This window comes from Cupressus sempervirens, chromosome 10 (genome assembly GCF_028749045.1).
Source record: "Cupressus sempervirens isolate cs-2001-9-10 chromosome 10, ASM2874904v1, whole genome shotgun sequence".
In the NCBI taxonomy this organism is placed as follows: Eukaryota; Viridiplantae; Streptophyta; class Pinopsida; order Cupressales; family Cupressaceae; genus Cupressus; species Cupressus sempervirens.
In genome coordinates, this window is record NC_143127.1 from 222,957,834 (window position 1) to 222,981,949 (window position 24,116).

Consider the following 24,116-nt stretch of genomic DNA (forward strand, 5'->3'; position numbering starts at 1 on the left):
CTTTGAAATTAAGGTATTAGTTTAGGTCCTCTACAACCCTTGAAATGTGTAGAATTTGATTCATTATGGATAAATACGCATCCATCCTGAAAGTCATGCACATAAACCTATCACAAAAATTGCCAGAAATCGATACTCCAGGAGAATTGCCATATCTCTTAACTTATAAAAAATTAGAAATTGTGCATTTAATAAGAGAATAACCTAGGCCCTCTTAAATCCTTGAAATGTGCATCCTCTCATTCATTGCACAAAATTAGTTACATGGCCTACAACAGGCACCCAAAAACCAAAAAACATAGTTCTAACAACAAGGTAAAAGCAGCGCAAACTTCAACTCAATCCATCCAATCTCTATGCAATCATAGGAAAAGGTTCCCCAATATTTCTCCAACACATCCCTAACCATGAAAATCATAAATCCACAAAAATCCAAGCTTGATGCTCCTACATCAAACTCCCCAGGTAAATAGAAAAGTATGTCCTATACTTTGATGCCCAAAGAAAGATCTACAACCAACTTCATCTTTACCAAAGGCTTCCACTTCACCAAAGTCAATAGAAAAAATCTAAAAAGCCACCATCTATGCTTTATCCACTAAAAAATCAAAATCAAATAAATATTAGCAACCCAATCAGCATTCTCACATCCAAGAATAAACTAAACATAATGCCTCATCAGCAAACCCTCATCCACATCAGCAACTAGTGAATCCACACCAACAACAAAAAACTCCATATCAACAACAATATGTAGATTTCCATCAACACATGCCAAAATCTCAACACCAACCATCTCATTTCTTGCAACAAGATGCATTGCAACATACAAGTCACCACCAACAACAATTGGATCATCCATGACCAAGTCCTCTGTAACATACAAGTCACCAACAACAACAACTGGATCATCCACAACCAAGTGCTCTACAATTTCTATGTCAGACCCAACTGACTAATCATAAAAACCAATGTCCATCCTAGCATCAAAAAGGTTAGGAATATCTTTAGCAATAACCTCTAGCTACTCTACAAGTTCTATAATAGGCTCCATAAACTGATCAACAAAACCAACCTCTTCCACCTTGACCTTTCTATGCCACCTTCTCTCTCGAACAAGTCTTCTAACCAATCAGAATAATCTGTTCCAAATTGATAGAATCTATCTCTAATAGCATATAAATTCCCTCTTTAGTTTCTCAACATTTTGAGAAAAAGAAGTTTCCACAACAATTTCCATCCAAGCTATTGTCTCATTAATCCTCCTCTCCATAATATCATGGACACTTGCAATCATCTCAGGGTCCAATCCTCTCAGAGCCATCTCCCAAGATCTTTGTAAACCCTTTGCAACAAATCCTTCCCATGCTCCTTGTGATAAACCCAAATTGTTTGCAAGTTAGATTACAACCTGCCACCTCGCACAAATAATTAGGAACTACATTACCAGTCCAAGACCACGGATCTGCAATCCACAAACTCTCTATGATCATGCCTCAACAAGATCAGTCTTCCATCTTTACATCCATCAATCCATCTATATGTCATCCCAAGCTCCTAATGCAAACTGCCTCAACTTTAGCTATCTAGACTAGTTAGTGTTTGGGTTGGATCTTGAGGGATCTTGCAAAACTGTTATTGTAATTGCTTTATGTATTTGGTCATAACTCAAAAAGCCTTATAGTTGAGCATTTTGGATGTAAATCTTATGATTATATAATGAGAATTGGCATTATTTTGGATTTAATTATCTGTAATATTATTTATTCTTCCACTGTGTGGTTATTTTTTGGGGCTAGGACATCTCCTTTGGAGATTCTCCTATCTTGCATTGCATCAAATGGTATCAATGCGGTGCTCTTTCAGCATGTCCTCAACATGCTCATGCATGCTTCATCTCACAAGATGGCTCAGCATTGCAATCACCATCCTTATTCTAGTCAGACTTCCCATGAGTAGCTGCTCCTTTCATGGAATTCTTTATAGCAGTCTCCATTGACTCTCATCCAAAAAAGATGCCTCCACACATTGCCAATTTCCAAATCTTCATGGACTTCACTATAAAGTGTAACCAAAAGAATAAGTCAGGAATAGAGCAATGGAACAAACTATGGTAAAGAATTAAATGGGTTTCAAACATTGACTTTTGATGCCCTAGAGAGGTTTATGAAATCAAATCACCTCACATTAGATACCACAATCATTTGTAAAGAAAGAAGATGTTACTACTTCATCATTAGTATGGTGTTCCATGGTAATTTTCTTCCCAACATCACTTCACAATTGAACAAGCATCTCCTCTGCTGATTTGGCATTTAATAACCTCAAGACATGATACACTCACCTGTTTAGAATGTAAGCCCTCAATTTGATGTAGTTAGAATGGATATGTTTATTTTAGCCAACATCAATGGGTTCACTCACTATAAAGAGGGAGAATCTCAATTCCTCCACCCATTTTCCCCAATTTTCAAGTGGCTTACTATTTGTAGGAGTGAAGGTCATATGGCATGTGAGAAATAACAACAATCCAAGCTCCACACTTATATACCTGTCATCAAAATGAAATATTCACTTTAATTTTGCAAGTGCTTTCCTTATGTTTTTTTAAAGAATGAATAACTTGATTGAGAATTCCCTCTTGAGATCTTCAACCTTCACAGTATGCCCTTAGTTTGTTAGTGAAGCTCTTAATGCTTGACTTGTAGCCAATGGAAGCTTTGGAGGTCCTTGAGCTCACATTCATATCTTGTGCCATTTTTTCTTTAAAAACTTGTGAGCATCTTTAGTCCACACACATTTTCATCTTTTTGATGGAGCCAATCGAACTCCAAAGTGGGTCTAGCTATAAAAAAATTTATTTTTGAACAACTGACATCTTAGAGTGGCCTACTAAACATCTGACATGGACTAAATCCATTTGATCACTGTTGATTTAACTTTTGAAACTTAATTTACTTTTTTCTGCAACTTGTCAACTTTGTGCCAAGAGGTCCTTTGATTGGCTTTAAAAACTAACAAAAACAACTGACTGGGCTCTAAAATCAATAATACTAATTCTCTATTTTGCATTCTTGTACCATGTCAAATCTTGTCTCATGAAAAATTCTCAGTCAAAAGATATTGATCTTCGAAGTTGGTCATTTAAAACCTTCTACAAAAAAACATGTTAGAATACAATAAGATGCATTTTGTTTTGGCTCTAAAGATAGGGCAGACCGATACTTGGGAAAATGAAAAACTAGGGTATTGGTTCACTATCATGAGGAAAATATGAATATGTGATTAGGGGAATTCAAGAAAGCAAGGGTTATGGTGGCCATATAATTTGTTTAGATTTTGATAGTTTGAAACTGAAAAAATGGTCAGTAGAAGATTACCCATTTATGTTGGCAACTAGAAATTGGCTATCCATGTACTGGTTGCCCCCCTCCTTAAGGGATAGCATTATTTAGACACCATGAAGGAGGGTGATCTTCTCTTCCTAAAAATATTGACTTGTTGAGGGATATCTTACTACTTGATGCTTTGCAAAAGAGGTCAAGTTTGGTCATAAGACAACTCAATTTTCCCTCAATCAACTCAAACAAAATTGTTGTATCATCTACAAACTACACATTGGAGACTTCTTATTCATTGGGAAAACTTATACCTCTCACTTTAGGGCAAAGACTGTTGTCCCTATCAAGTAGTGAAGTGAGTTCGCTAAGAGAATAATTAGAAATGGTGCAAAGGGACAACATTGTCTAATCGGTCCAGTTAATTTAAATTTATGTGATTGAGACTATTGATCTGAACTGTAGCCATAACACCATTCAATAGAGTGGATACCATCCTAGAGAACATAGTAGGGAAACCCATTTCCTCTAGCATCATAAGCAGAAAGCTCCATTTGACCCTATTATATGCATTTTCATAATCAATGAGTAACATCCCCTACAGATCAGACTCTCTTGCCCAGCCAATTGCTTCTCAACTAGTGATAAGGTTCTCTAGATAGTACCTTCCTTTAACAAATCTTATTTGGGTGAAGTTGATGGTATTAGGGAGAATAGTTTCCAGCCTTATGAATAATAGTTTAGCTAGTATCTTATAGGATACATTAAGAAGAGTAATAAGCCTCTATTTTTTAATCAAGGTCTTGTCCTTCTCCTTAGGGATGAGCTTGATGAGACATTCATTGATTTCCTAGCCTAGAGACACTTTCTCAAAGGCCTCCTCATATACTTCCAATAGCTCTGCTCTAGTCTAGTCAATATTCTGCTTATAAAATTCAGCTAGAATCCCATTTAGACCGGGTTCCTTATCATTCTCTAGTTTCATAATAGCATTATTGATTTCAAGACATGTAATCTTCTTAGTGAGGTTAGCTACATCTACTTTTCTAACCTTACTTGGAATGATATTTTTCAAATTGGCCCTCACTATCAGCATATCCAAATCTTTATCTTTAGATCTTTATTTTAGTGTCCTCTCCCCAAACAAAATCAATCTTGGCCCTTGATTTGTTAGATTCAAGAGCTTAGAATAAAAACTTACACCCCTTTATCTCCTAACCGCATCTAGTTCACCCTTGCTCATTAGCTAAGAATAAGATAAGTAGAAGATTCTTTGATCACTGCTAATGTCAAAGTAAAACAAACCTAGGTCAACTAAAAAATGTGAAATTTGATATGTTTTAGGAAGCAAATGATTTAAAATTTTGACAAATTCGTTCAAAAGTTGGTATGATTTAACAAGAAAATGATATAAAAATTTGACATATTCATTCAATACTTTAGATATGAGAGAAACAAAAATTTAAGAAATCTATTAAAAAAAAATAGCATGAGGAATGTTTGCAGGTTGATACTTAATTGGATAAAGAATGGACTTCTTCTAATGTAGTTATACATCCTCTCATGAGGACATATCTTATGGATACTCTCAAGGACCTCAATAAAGTTGGAATGGGATTAATATCCATTCCTTTTAATTTCTTTTGTAATTTTCTTTTGAATGTAGATTTTTTGGTTGTAATTCTTTTTTTAGTATTTTCTAGTTTTGATGGTTGACTTTACTTTTCATGAATTTATTTCATTTTTTCTTCAGGCTTCATGTCATTCTAGATTAGACCCTTTCTTTATTGCTATAATTTTGATATTTTTCGTTATTGGGAAAATGATGTTTTGCATTATTTCTTTGAGGTGGCCCAATTAATGTAGCAGGTTTTTAAATGAGTATTAGTTATTTTTTAAAAGAGAATCATCTATCTATTATTCTAATGGCTTGAATTTTTAGACATCTCTCAAACAATCAAATCAATGACCCTATTGCAAGAAGAAAATCTCTCTCAAGATTTGGATAATTTGTTTGTTTTTTGGTTTTTTCATTGAGCTTTTACCCATGCACTTAGACTTTCTGAATCTGTTGTTCTAGATGATTTCAGAATGTTATAGGGTATTGGAAATTACTTTCTATGAATATTGCTATAGACAAAAGTGTTGTGAGGTTATATACAGCCAAATAAACCTATCTTAAAATAGTTGAACAAACTTTCTTTAGACATTGAAAGGAGGTTAAGAGGTTTCATGAAAATGCTATATTAGTGAAAATAAAACTTGATTATCCAACTTTTGTCAAAGTTTCTTCAAGCATGTGTTATATATATGAGGCATTTCATATTTTTCTCAAGAAAATCAGTGTGTGTCACAATATGTTAGCAAAATTTCAGCAAACTAATCTTTTGATGGGGTAAACTAAGAAATAGCCAGAAAAAAGTGTTCCTCATATTGTGAAACAATCATTTGGATATAATTTTCCAGTATTCATATGCAAGGGAAATTTAATTTGTTATCAACTTGACATCATAAACATAATGTAATAGATTGAAAAGATAAGTAGTTTGTGGTCAGTTCAGGGGTAGTTATGGTTGGTTGTCGATTTTAGGAGTTAGTATAAGTTTATAAAATTTGCAATGATCGATGACATGAGGAGAATGAATGTAAACCTATTTTGAACAAATAAAGTATTGAATTTCCTACATAATTCCTATATATTGACATTTTTGATAGTCTATTTCTTTTTTCATAGTTTTGTATTCTGTTGCTAAAGATCCATTAGTATAGATGGTGGAGTATTGAATATCCATTGCTTTGGCATTTGCAAGGACTAAGACCCTATGATATTTGCAGAGATCAAATCATTTTCCTAGGAATTGTCAAAACCTTAATATAGGTTAAGTAAGAGCATTATGAAATGTATTTTAACATTATCTTACATGCAATAAGACCTAAAAATTGGGAAATAATATGGGGAAAGGTATATAATATGTATCCACAACAATGCGGGATGTCATGCACAAAGAAACATGTGCAAAAGGTGCAAGAAGGGTCTAAAAAAATCATCTTACTACTAAGAGGATGGAGACAAGAGTGAGTAGATGTGGATTTGTCCATACAAGACAATAAGGAAGCATTGTGAGGGGTATCAAAAGAAGAATGTGGAGTCTAGAAGATGTCCAAATACATGTGTATTCAAATCATGTTTAGTTCAAAGACTATTTGGAGGAGTGATCAACTACTTATTTTGATAATAAAGAACATTCAACATTGTTCTTGGGTGAGAGATTTGTGATAGGGTAGGTTAATAAATATTGAGGTTAGTGTGAAAAAAGTCTTGAAGTTTCAAGGGTTGAGTTCCCAAGGGCAAGGGGAAGAATACCATATATGAGGATTAAAGGGCATAAGATCACAATTATTCAATATATCAACACTTGATGCATTATCTGAAGAATTTTCTTTTGTGTGACCTTGTTTAGGATGATGATAAATATTTCTTTAAAGTGTATGACATTGTGGTGGTTGCCACTACTTGTAAATCTATTCTTTGTTTAGTTAAGCCTATGCTAGATCAATCAAATGCAACTCTACTTGTCTAGTTCTCTTGATTGAGATTTCAAAATCCAATATGGAAATTGGCCATGGATAAAATGGGAGCTTGAGAAGCTTAAGCCTATGCCAAGTCAATTAGATACAACATCATATGTTCTAGTTTCTTGACTGAGATTTCAAAATTCAATAGTGCAAACAAATTGACCATGGTCAAAGTGGGAGCTTTAGATGATTTATCCAAGTATCCATCCTTAGGTCCTCAGGATGCAGTAGAAGAGGCTGCGATAGGGTTTAGGGTTCAGGGTACTATGATTAAAGTAATAAGTGCTATTGTCAAGTTTAGAAGGCATAATCACCTATACAAAATTAATATGTTCAGTGATCAATTGGAAGGCATAATCTCCATTTTCTCATTGGAATCTAGATACATGTTAACTATAGAACTTAGAAGGCATTAAGCTGGTATCTAAATTTTAGATTCATATAGGCATAAAATTTAACGAACTTTGACTACAAACCATCTTTGGGAAAGATCTCCAATAAATATATCTTAGAGAATTAGTACTGTAGTGTAATGTCCCAAGGTGATGTATTAGCTTATTTTGCTAAATTTTTAGAAATAGAATACAAATGATAACACATTTTTTTTGTTTTGATCATTAAGATCCCAATATGAGAAAGTTGAGAATATATAGTAGCTAGGATGTGAATAGTAAATAATTTATTTCACTTACCCAATTTGAACAAGTTAAGAGTGCATGGTAGTTGGGGTGTAAACAAGAAGCAATTTATTTTGCTTATAGGTGTTAAGCTGCATAGTATATAGGCTAATCCAGAGAGTCAGAGACAATTGGTGGTGCACTAAAAATGTTGAAGTTATGATAATACAAGAAAAAATTGTAGTTTTCTCTCTCTCATTTTTTAGAAAAAGTTTGTCCACGCATGCTTAGAAGAGAAATAGGTCATTAATTACTGTGTAGTTTATAGGTAATCAACATAGATATATGGGTAGGAAAAGTCAACGAATGAGAGAAATAAGAATGTTAAGTGATTACTGAAGATCATTATGATGCAGTAAACAAAATGCAATGGCCTTTCACAATTTATATACTTAGTGTATTTATATATCTTTATATACAAGTATAGACCAAAACCTGATGCTCTCACAGAAGTAGGCTATGGAAAGTAGGGGTTTCCCTTGCAATAACAAAGACAAAGCTATCACACACACACACAATTAGTTAATTAGTTAGTTTCCAGCATCACAATGGATATATCTGGTTTCTTTCATCAAACACTAGATGTTTAATATAGTCATCGACAATATACAGGTATGAATTAGTATAATAAAAGTGATGAATAAATATTGGAGAATATTATGATGCATAAAACAATTGTAGTCACCTCTCATCAAACAATTTTCCTTGTCTAAGTGTGCAAGCATGCACATTGTACACACATGATGACACAATTTTGTGAGAGATGATTGTAGTTTGTTTTATGCATCATCATGATCTTTAATGTTCAACCAAATTTTTATTGCATTCACGAATGTCTTAATGCTTATTTAGTGTTGATAACTACATTCTTATAACCAACCATTGTTTGGTAAACTGCTACATTTTTTAAAACATATTTAGGCAATAGGCATAGACTTTCTTGATAGAAGACTTTGCACATTACAATGTTCTCATGTATTGATGAAACTTTCTTTCCTTAGGCACATGTTGTAGGTTACATTGGTTATTAGTTTTATGTATTATACATATTTATGCATAATTGTTGGTAGTTTATTTTATATATTTCATAATAAGTTATCAATTGTTGATAGTCTACACATCTTATAAACCACTCATTGTTTGAGCCATTTCTCTTGCTGAAGCATTCTAAGGAAATAATGACAAACTTTCTTAAGGCAAATCTTTGCATATTATAAAATTTTCTTTCGATCTTTCAAATTTGAGCCTAAGGATTGATGACTTTTCTCTTCTTAGGTACATCAAGCAGGTTTAATTGACTATTTTGTTTATATGCACTTTTAAGGTGGTTTTGTGATAATAAAAAAATTTAACATATAATCATTGATAGTCTAAACATGTCTGTGTAGACTATAAAATTTGGAAGCACCATGCAAAATAGATCACATAAATTTTCTAAAAAATGTGCATATAAAGATGTATGAGACAATCAATTATTGATCAAATAGAAGTAAGATGTCAAGAAAATTGTTATTTTAAGGACAACATTTTTAGGTAAACTTCAGCAACATAACAGACATCTGTAAAAGAAAAGTGAGGTTTTTAAGTCACTAATAAGAGAGATTCATGACATTGACTGCAATATCAGGAAGTATTGATGGCATCATTGTTAGAGTGACAACTAACACTAAAATAGAAAAGTGTATTTGAACCCTAATTGAATCTTAACAAAAAAAAATTCAACAAAAACTAGAAGAAGCCTAGGGCTACAATAGGGTTTGGTATCATCTCTTGAATTTTTTACTGTTGATTGGCGAAGGGTTTTATATTGTTTAATATTATTTCTATATTGTATCAATCAAATCTAGAACTTTAAATCAATCTGAAAGTAATATGCTCATCACTATTTCTGATGTTCATCAATTTTGTGTATGTGATGATCCACTTTTTTATCCAAATGATGGCTTGATATAATGGCTAGTCTGAAGTTTTTTATCGTTGTTTCGAATATTTAATCTTATTTCTTATGTGATGTTCTTGTTAGGATCATCCTCTCTGATTAAGGCTATATGCACATGTAATCTTTATTTCTTACCAATGGTGGATTACTTTCACCCTCCTTGGTTGTTGTAAGGCTCTTGGAGTCCTCAGTATGCTACTAAAATAAGGTTTGATAACTAAGTCCAAATATTCATGTTACTTTGGGTTTCAATTTAAATGTTTCAAAAATTTCCAAGAATTAATGAAAGTTTCTAAAGCCAATTTGTTTATGGTCATTTAAACTCATTCTATTTTATCTTAATATTAGGATTAAATGGAATTTATAGAAGCAGAAAGTACCATCTAACTTTGTGTTTCTTTGTTTGTTTTGAAGTGTAACTTGCATTTCTTGGAAGTGTTCCACAACATAGATCACCTTCAACAAAATTATCTAGGTTGGGCAATTGGTAACTTCTTTTCTTTCTATGGAAGATTGTAATTGACAAAATTTAAGACTGTGTTTGTTTGTAATCATCCATGTGAAGTATGTGAAAAATATTTTGTTTGTGTTGGATTATTCCCTATAATGTTTGGATTTTTAGGTTCTGTAAGCCATATCAAAGTGGTTGTTTGATGTTACAAGTGATTTTTTATCTCATATATTACTTAAAGCTCTGACTGTTCCATACACTCCTTTGGTTCTGACTGTTCCAACATAGTGACCTTCAAAATGACTTAAAAACCATGAGCTTACAAAGAAACTACACTCTATTTGTATCCTTATCACTCCAAATCATCAACAGAGTCGTGATCAATCTCATCTATGAAGCATATTAAAAGCTAAGGATTTGGAGTGACTCTCTCATTTCATTTTTTTCCACATCTTGTTCAAACAATATAATGCAACTTCATCTATGAAGCATATTAAAAGCTAAGGATTTGGAGTGACTCATATACAATTCATTTTTTGTCATTCATTATATGGTTTGAACAAGTTTAAGAAAAAATCAAATTTTATTATGAATTTTATGTTCATCAATCTATGTTAAACTATTCAGCAAAGATTTGGTCCTCTAAGTTATGGAAGGTCAACTAAGTATTTGTTTCTTTACATTTTTCATATTTCTTTATCTCTTTATCAATCTATCTCTCTATCTATACCTCTTTGTATCTGTTTTGCTTTAGTATTCATTTCTATATCTATCTTCCTCTTACTACTCCATCTACAGGTTGCAAACAAATCATCCTTCTTCCACCAAAAAGTCATTCCATTCAAGAAAGACCATTTCTGACGATATCAACTCACAAAAAAATAGGGAGATAATTTCTAGACTATGGTCTAACTTAAAAAGAAAAGGTGATGGAAAATGTTATTTTCCTTGCAAAATTTGTAAGGGCTTACAAACTCAAATATATTTAATCACAACAGTTGAGCAACATTGTAGGCAACATGGTAACATTTAAGGGGGAAATGAATATCGTCCATTGATATGTATTTTAATAGTTTATAAATTACATAAGACATGATTTGATGATGACATCATGGTCATGGTTAATATAAGGTCATAATTTTCATACAGGTCAACATCCTTGAGTTTCATGTTACGGACCATGATAATTCGGAGAATGCAGATTTTCAAATGAGGGAACATTGAGGTGTGAATATTGAAGTAGAAGGTAATGATACCATGGAAGAAGACCATGATGATGAAGATCATGATGATCAAAATGATCACGATGATCAACATGATCATGATGATCAAGATGATGGTGATGTTGTTGTTGTTGACACAGAGCTTGATGTACCTATACTTGAGAAGGCACATGAGTCCCTATATGAAGGCTCCAAAACAACTCTTCTTGCTGCTATATTGTTGTTGGTGAACTTGAAGGTTATGAATGGTTTATCCAATGTAGCAATGACACGTATGTTAAGGTATGCCATCTTCTTTCATTATTTTACTCGTAGTTCCCTTACAATTAACATTGGGTTCATGTAGCAATTAATATTCTTTGAATTAACAAATTATATTTTTGGTTGTAGGTTGATAGGTGAGTGTTTTTTACCACCATCAAACATTCTACCTCACTCATACTGAGAATTATCTACCTTCATGAAAGATATTGGAATGGAGTATCAAACAATACATGCATGTCCAAACAATTATATTATATATCATAAGAAGCATGAATTTGCAACATAATGCCCTATTTGTCATATTAGTAGATATCAATCAAATTGATTAACAAAAAAGGTGCCTCACAAGGTTCTTCGACGTATTCCCATTATTCCACGTCTGCAACAATTATTCAGGTGCAATAGCTTGGCACAATTTATGGATTACCATGCACGCAATAGAAGTCAAGATGACATTATGTGAATTCCTGTAGATGGTTTGAAATTTAAGGAAATAGAGGAAAAATGGCCCCACTTTAAAGAAGAACCTCATAATCTCAAGCTTTCATTGGCAACAGATGGTGTCAATCCTTTTGGAGAGATGAGATCTACTTACTCGGTGTGGCCTATTTTTGTTATCAACAATAACATTCCAATAATTCTCTAGTTTAGTAATTCAATTTGAGCTATGACATATTTGATTCAGTACCCATGGTGGTTTTAATTTGGATTGCTCAAATGGTAATATTGTAGGTACATTGATGGGAGACCAAAAAAAACATGTACATCACTTGTAATTTAGAGTTCATGATTTTCTCTATTGATATTTAACAAGTCTATTATGCTAGGGCACAACCCTACACAAGTCTATTTTGCATTTTAATTTTTTTGAACTTTGTTGGAATATTCAAATATGGAAAGAGTACTTATGAGAAGAGGGGGTGAATCAGAAGTATCCTACTTTAACCAATAAAACTTTTAGGTGAAAGTAAATTGCATGCATGTAAATACATCAAGTAAACATGAAACTAACACATGCATAAACAACTCATAAACTAGAATTTGGTAACCTAGAAACCCTCCAGGAATAAGAAGGTAAAATTGGGGTAGGGATGATACCCACAAAAATTACTGCAGCAATATTGTTCAACCACTTCTGATGGTCTGCCCTGTTAAAGGCTTTACACTGTTTTAATAGTGACCTGGTTAGAGGCTTTACAAACACTTTACATGAAGTGTCACCCTGTTAAAGGATTTAATCACCTATTTAAAGGATCTACAAAGTAGCTGTTAAGCTAACCTATCACCATAGGATTTTCATTCTAATACAATTGCTATAAAGTATTAGATATAATGAACCCAATAGATTACAATCCTTGATTGCTAAATGTAGGCACCTGTTCCACTTTCTCTGATCTTGATCCTTTGTGATCTAATAACCCTTGCTTCTGAAAATAGATTTCCTTGTGCACCCTTGTATGTCCACTCATATCATTTACAATGAAATTTCATCTTCTTTATAAAGACATTTGAGGATTTAGGGTTAGGTATGGATCTACGATCCATATTCAATCTCCATTTTTTGCTTATTATTTGTACTTCTTCTATTGGTTGCATGCCTTTATCATTTTTCTTATTGGTTGCATGTAAATTGCATAGGAAAGATAAAAGATTCGATCTCATCATTAAATCCTTTAAGATTTACCTTATGTCAGCTACAAAAACTATTTGCATCATAGTTTGTGCAATTACAAACTCTCATGCTGATATCCTAAGTTACTTGGCTCCTGAAGTATTGCTGATACTCGGTACATGTTGTTTCCTAGATAGCTCGGCACCTAAACAAAACTGTGTCACTCAGCACCTTATGTTACTCGACACTTGTTAACACTCGACACCTTATGTTACTCAGCACTTACACTTCACTCGGTATCTAATCTTCACTCGGCATCAAAAAATTATCGACACATGAAGATCACTCGACACCTAAAGTCTTTCCTAACTCAGCATTTGTTGTGGCTCGGCATGCACGGTGTACTCGGCTCCAATATAGAGTAGGTAAGTGTATTGGCACTCAAGTGTCAAAAACCATTATGAGGTTAACAATCTCCCCCTTTGACATGAGTGACAAAAACACTTAACTGACCTTATGAGTACATTTACTAATTTGATTGGTATATACAGAGTTTAAAGAAAACTTGATCAAAATTTGTAACTTACAATATATACCTCAAAAATTTTGTAGCTCCCCCTAAGTTAATTGTGCCTTATCTATATATCAAGCTCCTCCTTGTATCTTTTCTCCCCCATTAATTTATCTCATAATATATGTACTCCTTGTATCTTTTCTCCCCCTTTTTGACACTTGTGTCAAAGAATGTTTAATGGTTAAGACCATATTTAGCCAAAAATGTGTTGTTTACCTCCATAATCATCCTTAGAGCTGCATCCCAATTGTTCAAAGCAATTTCTAGTGACTTGTGCTAGATGGCAGTCTCGGTAGAAAGATGAATAAGTCCTTCTGAAGTAGAAAGATTTGGGTCTTTCTTGAGAAAAGTTTCAGCATATACTTGCTCTTTATGGAGTATTTCTAAATGTGGGGTAATGGAGGACTGGAGCTATATTAATTTGGCCTTGATATTAGCCTCATCTATTGTTAGTACAACTATTTATTTATGAGTGTGAAGCGATTGAGCAAAATGCTTCTCACTTTGAGCTAGATCATTTGGTAGTTGCATGCTTGAAATGTTTAAATTTCTTTCCAAGCTCAATATCTTTTGTCTTGTTTCTTGTGTGAAGTATGAAAAATCACACAACTTTTTGTACAATGAGAATATATTTACAAGTACCTTTTTCATTTTTTCAATGAGCTTTGCTAATTCAACCTGTGAAAGTGCAATTTGACTTGATATCTGCTCATTTACTTTTCCCTAGAATTTTCTTTCTGACCATTCCATAAGTTTTGCATTTGTTTCTAGGTCTTCATTTGTCACCTGGTCAACAATATCTATTAATTGCTCCATGATATGCTTTAACTCATCTGGTGATTGTAAACTGAAGGCATCCATAAAGATGTCCTTAATTTCATATAGTGTTTGCTTTTGTTTATACTCCTTTTTGAGTATCTCCTGTCTTTTCCTCCTATTTAGTGCTTCCTGCACCTCATTGATTTGATCAATAGTTATTGTTTTTGAGTCATAGCCTAGTATGGCTATCTCTTCATCTAATTCAAGGTCTCCATAGTGAAGTACCCTTGCAAATTTGGTAGTACTAGATGTTGGTACAGATATTTGCAATGGCTGGTGTGAAGGAGTTCTCGAGGTAGGTAAATTTATTAATGTTTGTATTGCCTCCTGTTCTTTAGGGGTTTCCACTGTTTCCTCCTCCTTCTATCTACCATGATCAATTATTGTAATTTGTGGAAGTGCACCTTGTGTTTGTGTTGTAGGATCAGATGTAATAGTCTGTCCTATTTGTTCTATTTTTTTTTATCCTTTTACTACAGCTGCACTTGGCTTCTATTTTGCAGCATCAACTATGCTTGTTGGAATTTGAAGTTGACTACTAGTAGTTGTAGAGATGATAGAAGGTGGTTCATGTGGATTCACCTTATCTCTAACTATACTTTCTACTAGTTTCTGTAGTTCATCCATACTTACCAATACTGGATCTACACATAATATTGCTTGTTGTGTAGATTGGTCAAGAATTCTTTTAAGATCTTTTGCAGTTAATGGATTGATATTCTGACCAGAAGTATTAGGAACATCAATAATAGTTACAGTGTCTACAGGTGAGATGGATGCTTGAGGAGGGCTAGGAGGTGGCAATTGTGTGTCTTGCACACTCTGATCTGGTTGTTGCTCTTGCTCAGTTGTTGCGGTTATATCCTGTTTTTGTATCTTTTTCTCCTCTCCATATTTCTTTTCTTCTTCCTTCTCTACCTTCTTTTCTTCTTCTTCTTTCCTTTCTTCTTCTCTTTTCTTTTCTTCTTCTTCTTTCCTTTCTTCTTCCCTTTTCTTTTCTTCTTCTTCTTTTCTTTTTCTCCTCTGTTCTATTGGAATAGCAGCTTCTTCCTTGTATTCTTCTTCAAGAAAATCTTCAATCTTCTTGTACAAGTTCTTTCATGATTTCATTGTTCTTTGAACAATTTCTTCCATCCTATTTTGGAGTATGAAGAATGCCCTGTGTTTAGGTGTAAACCTGTTATTATGCCTTTTGACTGCATTCTTTACTTGTTCCCTAGTCAAATCCGGCAATACACTTGCTAGGGTTGATTCCCTCATCTCCTTCTCCATTTTTAAATAGAAATGTCATCTGTCTTCTTCAATTTTTGATAGTTCTTTTGGCAATTGACCATCTAGTTCAAGTGGAGTGTACTTGAACTGTGCCATCATTCCATAAACTGTTTCTTCTATCTTATTCTGTTCTTCTTTAGTAAATTTATTGAAATCAACTTTATTTAAATTACTTAAGTCACCATTTCTAATCTTTTTACATAAGGTATCAGTTGAATAATGGCTTACCTTTTCAAATTGGTCTTCTTCATCAGTATCAGGTTGAGCCACATATCTTCTTCTTTTCCTCGGCTCTTCTTGTGTTTCCTTGATTTGTTCCTTCTTTTTGACTTCCTCTTTGGCCTTTTGAGTGGAAGCCCTTGTTGCTGCTCATGTTGTTGGCTTTTGAGGTGATGGTGTGGCAATTTTCTTTGATTTGGGCTTAGCTGGAGGCTGTTCTATTTTCTTTCTCTTCTTTGGCTCAGCTGGTGCTTCCTTGGCTTCTTCTTCCTCGACACCTTCCTCCTTGTCTTCTCCATGACCTTGAGTTAATTCCATTGGCCCTTGTTCTTGCTCATCTTCATCATCACTATCATCTTCTTCTCCTTCTGCTTCAGCATCAATTTCTTTACCAAATTTCTTCTTAATCTTCTTTAATAATTTGTCTTTCTTCTTCAATGTGGAAGCAGTTTTTAATTCCATGTTTATCTTTGATCTTACCACATCATAAGTGCCAAAATGTGGAGCACTTTTATCTGTTTCTTCTACTAATAATGTAGTTATTGTTTTAGATGCCTCATCAATATTAATTTCATATCCAAATAGCCTTAGCCATCTCACCCTTGGTATAACTACTTGAATATAGGTAAAATAAATATCAACTAAGAAACATATATCCTTAGTATGTTTTTCTACTAAGGAAACTGGTATCCTTGATCTTTGCTTCATGGATTTCTTGAAATCCTCAAAATAGCTTGTTATCAAGGTTTCAAAATTTTCTCCCATTTGCTCTATATATTCATTGATTTGGGCAATGATGGTTCTGTCATTCCTCCATGCCACTTTTCCAAAAGAAGGAAACTCATTCTGAACATAAAAGAATATGCAAACTAGAATTGCTCCAAATTTGCATTGAGTACCCTTTGTTCTTCTTATGGTAGCTAGGTTTTCATTGATCTATTGTAGTTGTAGCTCTACAAGATCATAAGTATGATCCTTTTTCACCAATTTGTAGCCTACATCTACTACAATACATGGTACACTATTGAGTCTACTGGATTGGTAGAATTTATGGGCGATGACTCTAACAGCAAACTCAACTAGAGGATCCTGTATAGTGTGGATTTTCATTCCTCTTTTGTTCCACTGGGCACCAGTGTTCTTTTCAATAACCTCCTTTGATTCACTTCTCAAAGTTTTGAACTGATCTAGGGTTGGGTACCCTGTTACTCTATGTATGATTTCTTTGGTCAATTTGATGGGAGTATCTTCTAACCACAAATTTCCACCATGAATTCTACTCAGCACAAGTCTAACCCATTCTATTTTGAATACGGTGGGAAAGCTCAAAGCTTGGGTTAAACCCTTTCTTTCAAAGATTTTGAATTCATCTTTCAAGACTCCATCTATGCACAATTTTTCGTAAGCTTGTCTTATTTCCATGTCTCCTAGGGCACCTATCTTACAATTGTAACATTTTCTCATGTCTTGGACCATTACAACTTTTGGGGGAATTTGGGAGAGAGCTCCAACTAGGTCATTTTTGTAGGCAACTTCTGGAATGGGTTGAAAATTAGGTTGCTTGACCTCATTTGAAACTAATTGAACCTCAAATGTTTCTTTATCCTTAGTTTTCTTCGAACTTGATGCCATTTATGCAAACTAGGGTTTTCACAATACAAAGATACGAAACTGTGTAGCTTGGCACAAATGAAAATACATTAAGATTGATGAAAAATGTGTTGAATGAGGTTGTAATCTACTTGAAATGCTAGATTCTTGCTATGAAGTCACTCAGCTCTCTTTTCTCTTATTTTCTCTTTGATCGCAATGAGTAAAACTGATTGAAATCGTGATAATATACCCTATTTCCATCACATTAAATGCTCAACTGCCAACTTGACTTTTGAAGAAATTTTGACCTTACTCGACTTGTACTACATTTCCACTTTACTCAGCTTCTATTGGAGTTAACCAACTCGGCATTAGTTATCAGCTTGGTTGTTAGGAGCTCGACATCTGTTGGGGTTTAACTCGGCATCCAAAGATAGCTCAGCAACAACATTTAGTTTTTGTCTTGACATCTTGTTTTATGCAGATTTATACTTTGCATGGCTTCTTTGTCTTGGGACTGATGTGTGATATAGCTTTGTATATCAGTCTTGTGTACTTCTCATGCTTAGTTTGATGAAGTGTGATCACTTGACCCATTGGATAAAGTGATCCCTTCACTTGATGTGTTGTACTGATCTTTCTTTTTCCAATTCTTATTCATTTTCCCCCTTATCTTTTCGACATCAATCTTTTATTTTCCTTTGTTTTCTTCAATCTTGGGTGCCTTTGATCTTGTAGGACAATTTCTGCTGATATGACCAATTTTCAAACAACTGAAACATGTAGTTTGATTCAACCATCTTTTGTAGTTCCCTTTGAAATGTTTTCTTATGCAGTTCTGTGATATATGTCCATATTCTTGACAATAGTGAGAACTATACCTGGTATTGTAATCCCAATGATAATGACTTTCATTCCCTTTTGTTTTTGCTGGTTGATTTGATGTCCACATAGGTTTTGATCTACATTCAAATGCCCTATGTCCATACTTTTTGAAATTATAACAATGTCCATCAAATCTCTGAGTTCTTGTGACATTGGATTTGCAATCTTGTGTCATATGTCCTTGCATGTTGCACTTGTGACAGAAACTCTTACTCTTGGGTGTGTTTGATTGATTGAATCTTCTACTCTTGCACACATTAGCTGTATGCCCCTTCTTATTACAGTAATGACAAGTGGGTTTTGAATTCTTACCTTTGTCACTTCTTTGTTCAACACTCTTTGATGATTTCCCAACTTCAGTGCTATTGTATCCTAGTCCTGATGTATCATGGGCAGATTTTGGGGACTTCAGTAATTGTTTAAAATACTTGATGGCTTCACTTGACTTGTTGAGATTCTCTGTCACCTCTTTTTTTCTATTCAATTCATTCTGCATCTTCAAAGTAGAGATCTCAATATCTTTCACATTGAGTTCATGATGAAGGTTCGTCATTTGGTCAAGTGTATCCATCTGCATGTCTGAGATCCTTGTCAATTCAGTACATTTTTCTTCAAGTCTATTTGCAAGATTTCTTTTGTCATTTTCCATCATAACTTTATTTTCAACTGCTCTTTTCTTGTGTTCAGTGATTTCACATATCATTATGGCCTGTGACTCATGTTCCATCTTGAGAGATCTTATCTCATCTGCTTGAACTTTGTTTTTCTCCATCAGTTTTGCTATTGTTGCATCAAACTATTTAGTATCTCCATTGGAAAATATGTTGGTGGTATCAATCTCCTTGTAGTGTATATCATTTTCAGCTATGGCTAGATCCTTCCTTTTTTTTAATGAGTTTCTCAACTTGTTTCTAAATTCCTCCAAGCTGTGCAAAGCAAGTTGCACATCTATCACCTGATTTTCAATGATCTTTCCAAGTTTGAAAGCTTCCATCTTTAGATCTTTTCCTCCAAGATGTTAGGCTTTTCCTTGTGAGAATTTGGATGCTCTGATACCAATTTTTGGAATATTCAAATATGGAAAGAGTACTTATGAGAGGGGGGGTGAATCAAAAGTATCCTACTTTAACCAATAAAACTTTTAGGTGAAATTAAATTGCATGCATGTAAATACATCAAGTAAACATGAAACTACCATATGCATCAACAACTCATAACACTGGAATTTGGTAACCCAGAAACCTTCCAGGAATAAGAAGGTAAAACTGGGGTGGGGATGATACGCACAAAAATTACTGCAGCAATATTGTTCAACCACTTCTGATGGTCTACCCTGTTAAAGGCCTACCCTGTTAAAGGCTTTACACTGTATTAATAGTGACCTGGTTAGAGGCTTTACAAACACTTTACATGAAGTGTCACCTTGTTAAAGGATTTAATCACCTATTTAAAGGATCTATGAAGTAGTTGTTAAGCTAACCTATCACCATAGGATTTTCATTCTAATACAATTGCTAGAAAGTATTAGGCATAATGAACCTAATAGATTACAATATTTGATTGCTGAATGTAGGCACCTGTTCCGCTTTCTCTGATCTTGATCCTTTGTGATCTAATAACCATTGCTTCTGAAAATAGATTTCCTTGTGCACCCTTGTATGTCCACTCATATCATTTACAATGAAATTTTGTCTTCCTTATAATGACATTTGAGGATTTAGGGTTAGGTATGGATCTATGATCCATATTCAATCTCCATTTTCCGCTTATTATTTGCACTTCTTCTATTGGTTGCATGCCTTTATCATTTTTCTTATTAGTTGCATGTAAATTGCATAAGAAAGATAAAAGATTCTATCTCATCATTAAATCCTTCAATATTTACCTTATGTCAGCTGCAAAAACTATTTGCATCATAGTTTGTGCAATTATAAACTCTCATGCCGATATCCTAAGTTACTCGGCTTCTGAAGTATTGCTGATACTCGGCACATGCTATTTCCTAGATAGCTCAGTACCTAAACAAAACTGTGTCACTTGGCACCTTATGTTACTTGGCACTTGTTAACGCTCGGCACCTTATGTTACTCGACACTTACACTTCACTCAGTATCTAATCTTCACTCGGCATCTAAAAACTACTCGGTGCATGAAGATCACTCGGCACCTGAAGTCTTTCCTAACTCGGCATTTGTTGTGGCTCAGCATGCATGGTGTACTCAGCTCCAATATAGAGTAGGTAAGTGTATTGGCACTCAAGTGTCAAAAACCATTATGAGGTTAACAGAACTTAATGTTTTTGAGCTAGATCTGTGAGTTCCAAATTTGATCTAAATATCTCTACTAGCATTGTATGATCTAAATAGTGGAAGAGTGTGTACCATTGAGATGTGTCATTCGATACATTGCAATATCATGCTTTCAATAGAAGATACTAACCAATTTTTCCATAGAGAACTAAAAGTGGGAGTCTTCTTTCATATTCAATGTTTAGTTTTCAATGATTTCCAACATCATTGCTATTGCTTGTTAGAGTTTTAGAGTGCTCACTTATAGATTCATTTTAATGGTTCTTACTATTAATTATCCCATGACATTTTTTGCAAGAAATGATACATTTTATAGGAGGCTTTATGACCTCACGCTGTAAAGATTCGGGCCCACCATACATACAAGTTGGAACATCATAACTAAACTAATTTTACCCCACTATTTTTTTTCATATCATTAATTGGTGCAACATTTTTCCTTTCATTCGAGTCTTTTATTATACTAGCTATATCTAACAATTTTGTGTTTTTTCTTAAAAGGTGGAACTTCCAAGATAAAGAAAAAAAGATGAGCTCATCAAAGATATATAGCATGAGTTTGGTAGTAATATTTTTTATGATAAGAAATTGTTACAAAAAGCTTCCAAACATCTTAAGGTTGTGAGGGACTCATATAGGAAGAGTCTTGTCCTAAACCCAAAGTACGAGTGTCCTCCCTTTTTTTTAGTGAGGGACTAGAATGAGTTCATTTTGGATGCAAAGGAGAAAGGGGAACATCCAAAATAAAGTACACCAGCAAATCCGAAAAGGTATGCAATAGTATTAACTACTAGTACATTAATGTAATAATCCACTAATTAGTACTGATCTTTATATCTATATCATCTAACATATTTCAAACTTTTCATAGGTTGTAGGACACATGAAAGGCAACAAAGGCTAGGCTGGAAAAGGTTGGGCAGCACAGACTTGGCTTTGGGGATATTCGAAAATCAAAGCACGCATTGTAAGTAGTAGTAAAATAATTTCAGAGAAAAATTATTTATAAAATGAAAATAATTTGGTTAATTAATAAAAAAATGCAGGGCACTGATTTTAATCTGGAGGCCATGAAAGAACACACAAAAATTGCCTTCAAGCAAGGCTATGTAGTCATGGTCGAACACCTACAACAAGCTTCCATTACCCCAACCGAATAGTCTCCTACATCATGTGCACAAGTAAATATGCCAAAAAATATATTAGAAATTGAATACTTGAGCAACAATCTATTTGATAATAATGTGCATGACATTACAATGCAGCCTGTTAATCATGACATAGATCATATGCAGCATCATGAAGCCCTTGATGTGCATCGTACTGTCGATGGAGGTGCTCATTTGCTATTTAAAACTAATTATGTAATTATTATTACAATTTAACATCTTTAATTAAAAAAATTCTAACCTTTTTGTGTTGAGGATATAGAATCATGTCATGTTGAATCAGTGCCAGAGGATGTTCAGACTGATCAGCAGGTAGATCATGTCACACATTCAGGTAAAGAAAATCTATGTTTTGTTCTTTTAAATTAATTTTTTGACTTATAGTTCTTTTACTTAAATAAAAACTCGTAATTCGATAATATAAAATGGTGTGAATTTAACTCATAAAGTACTTGTTATTGCAGTGGACCCCCCTTTGGTGTAGCGACCTCATGATGTTCCTGAACAGATGAGGAGGAGACATGTGTTACAACCAATAGAGGAGGGGGATGATGAGGACATTGATATTCCTCTTAGAAATTATATGAAAAAAAAAAACAAGAAAGCCAAAAAGAAATGATTATTCATAAATGACTTACTCTTGAATATTGTTAATGAATATTGTGTTAATGAATCTTGTTAATGAATATTATTCATTAATTTTGGGTGGTAATGAACATTGTGTTAATGAATTATTCATGAATGTTGTGTGTTAATGAATGTTATCATGTGATTATAATGATTGAATGTTATATTTTAGAAATGGATGAATGAATGAATGTTATTACATGTTAATGGGGAATTTAGAGTGATGTGGGGGGGGGGGCCAAATGAGCTTCCACCTTCACGTGGTTGGCCCTATTTAGAAGAGAATATTTAACTATTCTTGAAACCAAGTGAAGCTCAAACTTTAAAGATAAGATTATAGTTAATAGTGACAACCAATTAGCAAGTCGAAATGAAGTTCTTCATTATAGGTACCTTTTTAATTTTTAAAGCACGATGTCATGTTTTAATATTGTGTAGTTTTTTTCTTAAGTTAAAGTATTCTTTTACTATAACAACATAATTTATGACCATTTTAGTAACTATTCTAACATCACTTTATGACAAATCCTATTTTGGCAAAGATGGTGATAAGTGGTGTTGTCTATTCCTTGGGAGATTGGATTGCATAGGTGTGTATCTCAAAATCATTTGCATGTGGTAGAAATGCATACTTATAACCATTTCATTCTACATTTAAAAACATTGATGATAATATTGTTTGTTTCAATTTATATTTTTGTCTATAGTCATTATAAATAGTGTAACCTTACTCAGCTTTTATAGGCTATGAAGAACATAGTTGAATACTACAATAATTTTGTGGTTAAGAATTTGTGTTTTCCCTACTCATAGTCCAACTTATTTACAATTTGGAAGGGTACGATTAGTGTACAATCTACAATTTTATACTCATTCATATATTTATTTCATAATCAATTATGTCATTGAGTTTTCTTGATCTGATTTGTAATAATATCTTTAATCTAGGGGCCTCTAATTTCAACTTCAATGGAAGAAAGAAGTTCAATACAAGAACACATCAGAAAGTCAAATCTATGAGTGTTGAAGATTCCTCCAATGTATTTAACTATATTACCTACTGTACTCTTTACATTTAACTATATATGTTGTTCTTTGATAACCACTCATCTTGTTATATGGCAAGTTGAGAAAGAGAACTGAGAGAACAAATCATTTGGTTTGATGTGCATAGATGATAATATTACAAGGATAAATATGTTGTTCTTGGAAATTAAGAGAAGATATTCATCTCTTTCTGCTTATGATACAGGTTGGTCTTTAAATATTCTTTTATACAGTTTGATGATATTTTTATAATGATCATGTAAATGTAAGAGACATTTGTTTGTTGGTGCAGTGCTCGGCGCTTATCCTATCAATTTGATTCTTGGCCTCTCAATGGCAAATCATTTGGAGAGCTTGGGTATAGCAAGACATTTCAAACATGAGATAAAAAGAGGTTCTAGATGATGTCTATAGGTAATTGGGAGATATTTTTTCTGACTAATTGTAGTACATTTTATGAATTGATTTGCATATTGTTTGAAATAAATGTTCTTCCTGGGCAAATTTTGGATAGAGAATGAA